This window comes from Aotus nancymaae, unplaced genomic scaffold (assembly GCF_030222135.1).
Source record: "Aotus nancymaae isolate 86718 unplaced genomic scaffold, 86718_ANA_hifiasm-v0.15.2.pri h1tg000004l, whole genome shotgun sequence".
NCBI lineage: Eukaryota > Metazoa > Chordata > Mammalia > Primates > Aotidae > Aotus > Aotus nancymaae.
The window spans coordinates 29,731,801-29,741,362 of NW_026988415.1; the positions used below are offsets into that span (position 1 = coordinate 29,731,801).

The 9,562-nt window shown below is 45.2% G+C and overlaps 1 pseudogene; it reads left to right on the forward strand.

The window, feature by feature from the left end:
* The first annotated feature begins 7,455 nt into the window (after positions 1-7,455).
* LOC105733751 (aflatoxin B1 aldehyde reductase member 2-like) lies at positions 7,456-8,524 on the forward strand (annotated as a pseudogene).
* The last annotated feature ends 1,038 nt before the right edge of the window (positions 8,525-9,562 follow it).

A 9,562-nucleotide genomic window follows, 5' to 3' on the forward strand; every position in this document is an offset into this window, starting at 1 on the left:
TTGTAATGTCAGGCCAGCTCTTAGTTACACAGTTAACCTTCAAAAGGCCTTGCCTTGCTGGGTCCTCCAGATCTAATCTGGAGTGTTTTCTCAGGAGTCTCTGCAGGAATGCAGAGGGAGTTTCCTCTTTTTCTTGTTGAATCTTGAATGCCTTTGAGAGATTTTGTGTCCTAGGAGTGGACTCTTTGATCTCTTTAATTATTAGTTCCCTGAGGTCCTGCATTTGGGCCCAGTCCCTGGGATTATTATTATCCCATTTGGGACCAACATTTGAAAATTTGTGTTTGGCTGGCAAGACTTGTTGCCCAGGAGGGTGTTGCCTCTCCCAGATGGTCATGGCCACTCTCCCAATCATTCCTCTTTCTTCTCCTGTGAACAGGGTATTCATGATAGACATCATTTCAGCCCAGGTGTAAAAGCTGGGTTCTAGGAATTGGTCCAGCTGGTCTGCTAAACCAAGGGGATCTTTTAGGAGCGGTTTCATTTCCTTCTTGAAATTCCTAACTTCAGTACTTATAAGAGGAGCATTTACAAAGCCAGTCTATCCCTGTCCCCTGGGAACTCCCTAAGAGGGAGCATGCTAGATGCCTGCTGTGTGGAAGGGATAGGGAAGTTCTCAATAATCCTCTTACACTGTCCTTTTTCTTAAATTTGGATAAGGACCTAAAGAAGCAGTTGGTTCAGCTCCCCCATGGTCTCCAGGTCTTTCTTCCTCTAACCCTCCTGCTGCTCCTTGATCTTCCTGTCCCCTATTTTGTGAGCTGTATGGAGGAACATGTGTGATAGGGGGTCCCAGGGCTTTTCACTGGGCAAGGGCTTTTTACTAGGCCTTTTTCTTCTTCGAGAAGGAACGTGGGGATTAATCCCTTGATCCTGCAGAGAGTGTAACCTATCTCTTCTTGTGAGGATGGGGTTTTATCATTCACATAAAGAATTAAAGCTTGGCACACCCAATCCTTATCTGAGCCAAACTTAAGCCAAAAGACTGAAGGCTTATGAATGGGGTTTTTGGGACATATAAAACAGCAATACTTTATCATCCTTTGCTTTTCCTTGTCCCTGGTTCGAGGGTTATCCCTCCAAACCTGCAGCATTCTCCCTAAAGGACTATCTGGGGGAATGTCAGAGAGAGTCTCTTTGGCTTCCTTTTTCCTTTGTCCCCTAGGCATAGAATTTCTGTTTCCCATGTTTGGTCTAGCTCTGTGTCTGAGTTTTCCCTGTGTACTCAAGCCCCCCGCTGGAGGTTTCTTACACACTCCGAGAATCACTTCATCCATCTCTGGCTGTTTCCCTCGTGAGAGAACAGAACCGTGGATTGGGACTCCACACTTGCTTCATACCTAGGATATGTCTCAGTCACACACACTCCAACTCCAAAAATGCCCAACCACCAAGGAAGTACTGATACCCCAATTTTCCTACCTTAGCTCATGCATGAGGTTGCCTGGTTGACACGGTGCCTGCTTTCCTCCCTGTGTCACCACCATTGCCTCCTGAATAACAGCCTCAGGTTTGCCTATGGCCTCTGCAGGGAGCTGGAATGCCCAGAAAGAAGAGGCCACCTAAATTAGGTGGGACACATCTTCCCTCTCAGCTGGAGTCCAACTCCATGTAGGCACAGAGATCCCGAACGGGCCCCCAAGTTTGTGAGAAATACATTCATCTGTCCAAACCCAAAGAATGGACTCAGAGACATGAAGAACAGTGGAAGCGAGACTTTTTTTATTTTCCTTCAGACGGAGTTTCGCTGTTGTTGCCCGGGCTGGAGTGCAATGGCGTGATCTCAGCTCACTACAACCTCCGCCTCCCAGGTTCAAGCAATTCTCCTGCTTCAGCCTCACAAGTAGCTAGGATTACAGGCATGCGCCACCATGCCCGGCTAATTTTGTATTTTTAGTAGAGACAGGGTTTCTCCATGTAGGTCAGGCTGGTCTCGAACTTCCGACCTCAGGTGATCCGCCTGACTCAGCCCCCCATAGGGCTGGGATTACAGGAGTGAGCCACCATGCCCGGCTGAAGCGAGACTTTTAATGGTGGTCTTGCAAGATCAGGTGTAGGGTAGGCAGGTACGCCCAGGGAAGTTGCCACAGGGAATTTACCTCCTAGCATGAAAGTCCCTCCCCCAGTTCCTCATTGGTCAAGTACTATGGAGTTACAATCTTCCTGGATGTCACCTAAGTTTCATTATCTCTTATAAGGTTATAAACCCCATCCCCTTCCCTGCTTAAGTTTTGATTTCCCAATAATGAAACCTACTTCCCTTTTATAGGCTGACTCCTCCTCTATATTCTGTTTATTTATTGTGACTTTCTAGGTGCATGAGCTGTGCAGTTTGTCACATCTGCAGGCTGGCTGCCAGTACTTAGATTTATCACACCTTGAAAATGGACCATTTAAAATGTTTTCTCACACAAAATAAGATTTCAAAACATTATCCTCCCTTTATATAAAACCTTGAGATATCAACATACTGTGTGCATCAGTGGTCCTAGAAAACAAGGACCACTGAATCACTGTACATCACAGGAAAACAAAATGCCACTGTAGAAAACTGTCTGTGGCAGGCTGAGTGGTGGTCCTCACAACATACTGGGATAACATAATGGTAAAATGGTAAAAGGGACTTTGCAAGTGTGATTAAGTTAATAATTTTGAAATGAGGTGATTGCTCTGGATTAGCCAAGGGGGCCTAATCTAATTACAGACTCTTCATAAAAGAGAGGCAGGAAGGTCAGAGTCAGAGAAGGTCATGTGACTATGGAAGCAGAGGTCAGAGAGTCACAGAGAGATGTGAAGATGCTACATTGCAGGCTTTGAAGACAGAGGAAGGAGCCATGAACTAAGGAATGTAGGCGGCATCAAGAAGCTGGAAAATGACTGATTTTGAACTTCGATCTCCAAAACTGTATTGTATTAGTTGGTTTTGTGTTGCTATAAAGAAACACCTGAGATGGGGTGATTATAAATAAAAGAGGTGTATTTGCCTCACAGTTCTGCAGGCTGTATAAGAAGCATGATGGCAGCATCTGCTTCTGCTGAGAACCTCAGAAAGCTTCTAATCATGGCAGATGGCAAAGGATGAGCAGCCATATCACATGGTGAGAGGGGGAGTGAGAGAGACAGAGGGAAGGCATACTATGTACTTGTAAACAACCAGATCTCCTGTAAACTAATGGCATGAGAACTCACTCATTACCATGGGGACAGCACCAAGCTATTCAAGATGGATCCACCCCCATGACCTAAACACCTCCCAGTGGGCCCCACCTCCAACATTAGGGGTCACATTTCAACATGAGATTTGAAGGGGAAAAATATCAAAACTGTATCATATATGATAATAAATTTGTATTGTTTTAAGCCACTAAACTTGTGGTGATTTGTTATACCAGCCATAGGAAATTAACACTAATAGAGGGCAAATGACAATGATCAGGGGTTGGAAGTCAGAGAGTGTTGGAGAATAGTATGAGCATGGCTGCTGTACAAGGGTGTACTAAAAATATGAGACTCTAGTTTGGAAACAAGAAGCCTGAGAAGAGACTGGCTCAAAGTCTAAACCATTGCTGCTCTACAGAACTTTATTTGATGATGAAAATGTTCTACATCTGTAGGTCAGGCTGGTCTTGAACTTCTGACCTCAGGTGATTCAGCTGACTCAGCTTCCCATAGTGCTGGGATTACAGGAGTGAGCCACCGTGCCCGGCTGAAACGAGACTTTTAATGGTGGTCTTGCAAGATCAGGTGTCTGGTAGGCAGGCATGCCCAGGGCCTGGTAGCCATACAATATGGTAGCCACTAGCCACATGTGACTACTAAGTGCTTGAATTGTGGCTAGTACAATTAGGGAACTGAATATTGTACTTACTCTCTCTTTTTTCTTTTTTTTTGAGACAGAGTCTTCCTCTGTCACTCAGGTTGGAGTGCAGTGGCGCCATGTCGGCTCACTGTAACCTCTGCCTCCCGGATTCAAGCAACTCTTCTGCCTCAGCCTCCTGAGTAGCTGGTATTATAGGCATGTATCACCATGCCCAGCTAATTTTTGTATTTTTAGTGGAAACGGGGTTTCACCATGTTGGCCAGGCTGGTCTCGAACTCCTGACCTCAAATGATCTACCCGACTCAGCCTTCCAAAGTGCTGGGATTACAAGCATGAACCACTGTGCCCAGCCTACTCTTAATTAGTTTATATCTAAATTTAAAAATCCACATGTAGCTAATGGCTACTGTATTAGACAGACAGCTTTCTACTATTAAAAATAATGTGGATAGGGTGACTATGAACTTATTCATTCATTAAATTGTTCAATGCTAGAAAACTAGCTTGCCAAAAACAGTCTATGCCAAATTAAAGAAATACCAACACTTCTCCGGAGATCAGATTTCTTATAATCTCTGCCATAATATATCTAAAAACCTAGATGAGAAAATCATCTAAGCAGCATGAAAAATTGCTGTCATAAAACCCATGAACTTTACTTCATAGGAGATACATGGAGTCAGTCCTTGGTCAAACAGCTATACATTAGAAGAACCAAGAATACGTTGATCTCAGAACTTCTTCAAAAGCACAAAAATCCAGAACACACTTAGGGAAAAGACATAGGGAAGACATATTCCTACATGCCTCAGAGGTCCAGGGCAAAAGCAGATGATCATAATGACCACCTGAGTCACAAGACAAGGTTATATTATGTTCTGAATCATCTGTTTAAGAAGGCAAAGCAGGCCAGGCGCAGTAGCTCACGCCTATAATCCCAGCACTTTGGGAGGCCAAGGTGGGCAGGTCACTTGAGGTCAGAAGTTCAAGATCAGCCTGGCCAACATGGTAAAACCCCATCTCTAATAAAAACACAAACATTAGCCGGGAATGGTGGTGGGCATCTGTAATCCCAGCTACTTGGGAGGTTGAGGAACAAGAATCACTGGAACCTGGGAGGTACGGGTTGCAGTGAGCCAAGATCGCCACCGTACTCCAGCCTAGGTGACAGAATGAGACTCTGTCTCAAAAAAAAAGAAGGCAAAGCAGTGAATAACTCAATATTTAAAAAAAAAAAAAACTAAACAGAAGGAATGGGTAAATACAAAACAAAACAAAAAGCTATCTTTCCACTTCCATAGAAAACCCCTTCTTTTAGGGTTCTAGTCACTATGCTATGCCATCTACTGCAGCTCCTTGTCAGTCACTTATGCACCAGATTGATCTGCACCACATGGTCGATAAATTATTTCAAATCCTCTCTCACCATTACCATCCACATTCTTCTCACTTCCAAATCTAGATCAAGTGAATTGATCCACCATCACTGTTTCTATTTCCAGGCTTCTAAGCCCTGGTGGAAGAAATAACACAATGATATAGGCATGGATATCTTGAAAAGCATGGTTTCCGTGGAATATTATGCAGCAGTTAAATATGTAAGATACTGGCTGGGCACAGTGGCTCATGCCTGTAATCCCAGCACTTTGGGAGGCCAAGGTGGGTAGATCACCTGAGGTCAGGAGTTTGAAACCAGCCTGGCTAACATGGCAAGACCCCATCTCTACTAAAAATACAAAAATTCACCTGGCATGGTGGTGGGTGCCTGTAATCCCAGCTACTTGGGAGGCTGAGGCAGGAGAATCACTTGAACCCGGGAGGTGGAGGTTGCAGTGAGCTGAGATCATGCCACTGCATTCCAGCCTGAGCTACAGAGCGAGAGTGAGATGCCATCTCAAAAAAAAAAAACAAACAAAGTAAGGTATCTATACATGCTGGTACAGAAAAATATTCCATACACATTAAATAAAAAAGCAAGTGATATCACACCCCCTAGTATGGCTATAATCAAAAGGACAGATACTAACAAGTGTTGGCAAACATGTGGAGAAACTGGAAGCCTCATGTACTGCTGGTGGAAACGTAAAATGGATTAGCCACTTTGAAAAACAATCCAGAAGTTCCTCAAAATGTTAAACGCAGAGTTACCATATGACCCAGCAATTCTACTCCTAGATATATACCCAAAGACACGAAAATATCTGTCCACACAAAAACTGGAACATGAATACTCATAACCATGTTATTTATAATAGCCAAAAAGTAGAAACTACCCAAATGTCCAAATGATGAATGGATAAACAAAATGTAGTATATCCACACAATGGATATACCAAGAGCAAGTTCCGGGTTGGTTTTTTTGTTTGTTTGTTTTTTGCCTATTGCCCAGGCAGGAATGCAGTAGCACAATCATGGCTCACTTCAGCCTTGACCTTCCAGGCTCAAGCAATCCTCCCACCTCAGCCTCCTGGGTAGCTGGGACTATAGGCACACACTGCTATATCCAGCTAATTTTTTGTATTTTGTAGAGACAGAGTTTTGCCATGTTGCCCAGGTTGGTCTTGAACTCCTGAACTCAAGTGATCCACCTGCCTCAGCCTCCCAAGTGCTGAGATTACAGGCATGTACCACCACGCCTGGCCTCCAAGAGCAATTTTATCCAGCAATAAAAAGAATGAAGTTCTGAGTCGTGCTACAACATAGATGAACCTTGAAAACACTGTGCTAAGTAAAATAAGCCAGTCACAAAGATCACATATTCTTCCATTAATATGAAAGTCCAGAACAGGGAAATCTATAGCGACTGAAAGTAGATTAGTGGTTGCTAGGGGTTGAGGGATAAGGAGGCGATAGCTAAAGGATACAGGGTTTCTTTCTGGGGTGATGAAAACGTTCTAAAAATTGACTATGGCAGTGGTTGCACACATTCATGAATATACTAAAAACAACTGAACTGTATACTTTAAATGTGTGAATTGTGTAATGTGCAAATTATAGCTCAATAAAGCTGTTATTTTTTTAAAAAGCAAGTGATAGAATAATACATGTACTATGAGCTCATTTATATAAAAACCAAAACTACATATGCACGTAATATAAACATTTGTGAATGTATGTAAATATATAGAACACGATTTGGAAGGATACCCACCCATCTGTTAGCATTGGTTGCTTCTGGGGAGAAAAGTAGGCTTGCCTTCTGTAACATCACACTTTCCTGTTTCTCCTCCTACCACCCTGGTTGTTTCTCCAAATTGCTTTGTAGCCATTCTTTCCTCTGCTCGTTCCTTTACAAACCACATTTAACTCTTCAGGCTCTCCTTGAGGTGATCATATGATCATATATTTCCCATGGTTTCAACAACTCCCGTCCATATCCTGACTCATTCATTCAACAAATATCCACTGAGCACTTGCACTTACTAAGTACCATGCTAGTTGCAAGACATTCAGCAGGACCAAGGCAAATAAGGTTGCCATCTCATGAAGTTTATAATCTAGTGGTGTTGAAGATATATAATAATAAGCAAAACAATAAATCGACAGACAATTTCAGATAATGTTAGTGGTAGGGAGAAAATAAAACAGGATGATGGGCAGGCGCCACAGCCGTGCTGATCACCACGCCTCGCACCATGCCCCATGCTGCCGTCCACTGCACATGTTGCTCCCTGCCACCCGAGGCCCGCGTGCTTGCCATGTCCTGTCCACCACCACTGCAGGCCGCCTTGGGTGTCCTGGCCTGGCCCGTCATGGTGCTGGGCACCATGGAGATGGAACGCTGCATGGATACGTCTGCCAGCGCTGCAGCAGTGCACGCCTTCCTGGAGTGCAGCCACACCGAGCTTGACACGGCCTTCATGTACAGTCTGAGACCATCCTGGGCAGCCTGGGGCTGGGACTGGGCGGCAGTGACTGCAGAGTGAAATTTGTCACCAAGGCCAACCCTTGGGACAGAAAATCACTAAAGCCTGACAGTGTACGGTCCCAACTGGAAACGTCATTGAAGAGGCTGCAGTGTCCCCGAGTGAACCTCTTCTACCTACATGCACCTGACCACGGCATCACAGTGGAAGAGACTCTGTGTGCCTGCCACCAGCTGCACCAGGAGGGAAAGTTCGTTGAGCTTGGCCTCTCCAACTATGCCACCTGGGAAGTGGTCAAGATCTGTACCCTCTGCAAGAGCAATGGCTAGATCCTGCCCACTGTGTACCAGGGTTGTACAATGCCACCACCCGGCAGGTGGAAACGGAGCTCTTCCCCTGCCTCAGGCACTTTGGACTGAGGTTCTATGCCTACAAGCCTCTGGCTGGGAGCCTGCTGACCAGCAAGTACCAGTATGAGAACAAGGACAGGAAACAGCCCGTGGGTCGCTTCTTTGTGAATAGCTGGGCTGAGACCTACAGGAATCGCTTCTGGAAGGAGCGTCACTTCGAGGCCACTGCCCTGGTGGAGAAGGCCATGCAGGCTGCATATGGTGCCAGTGCCCCCAGCATGACCTCCGACACCCTCCAGTGGATGTACCACCACTTGCAGCTGCAGGGTGCCCACAGGGATGTGGTCATCCTGGGCACGTCCAGCCTGGAGCAGCTGGAGCAGAACTTGGCAGTGGCAGAGGAAGGGCCCGTGGAGCCGGCTGTTGCGGACGCCTTTAATCAAGCCTGGGATTTGTTTCCCCATGAATGTCCCAACTACTCCCGCTAGGCCCATCGTGGCTCAGGCTGCCCAAGGCTTTTCTGTCACTTCTTTTGTTCTCTCACGCTGACCAGTCTTGGCCTTAAGCTGACTTAGCAGGGTCTTTCTGGATCGTCTGGATCCATATCTTATTTTTCTAGCTTCCTGCCTTGCTCCCCGTTCACTTTACACTGTGAAAGGTGGGGATGGGTCCCACTTGGGCATTTCCTGTTGAATAAAGCAGGCATTTGACCTGGCCACAGCCCAGGTCTTGAGTGAACCGCGCCCCCCTTCAAAACAAATAAAAGAAAAACAAAACCGGGGTGATGTGATGAGATACTTATCAGAGTAGGGGGCTACTTAGTTGGGATGACCAGGGAAAGCCTCTCTGAGGAGCTGACCCTAGAGCTGAGACATGGATGATGAGAAAGATGATGAGAGAACATTTTACACAGGGTGCAAAGGCCATGAAGAGAGAACAAATTATAGCTGGAAGCATCTCAAACAAACAACATAGTATAGGATAAGATCAGATATTTTGGTAGGGGCTGCTCTATCTTACTAGGTCAAAGTAAAGAGCTTGGACAATATACAAAATGCAACTGGAAGCCATTGGAGGTTTTGAAACAGGCAGTGTCCTAGTCTGTTTTATGTTGCTTTAACAGAATACCACAGACTAGGTAATTCATAATAAACAGAAATTTGTTTGGCTCATGGTACTGGAGACTGGGAAGTCCAAGAACATGGAGCCAGCATCTGATGAGGGCCTTCACACTGCATCATGCCATAATGGAAGGCAGAAGGACAAGAGAGGGTATGAGTGAGGGAACAGGAAGAACCAAACTTGCTTTTATAACATAGCGACTCTTGCAATAACTAACCCACTCCTGAGATAATGACATTAATCTATTAATGAGGGTAGAGCCCTCATGACCTAATCACTTTTTTTTTTTTTTTTTTTTTTGAGATGGAGTCTTGCTCTGTCACCCAGGCTGGAGTGCAGTGGCGTGATCTCAGCTCATTGTAACTTCCACCTCTTGGGTTCAAGCAATTCTCCTGCTTCAGCCT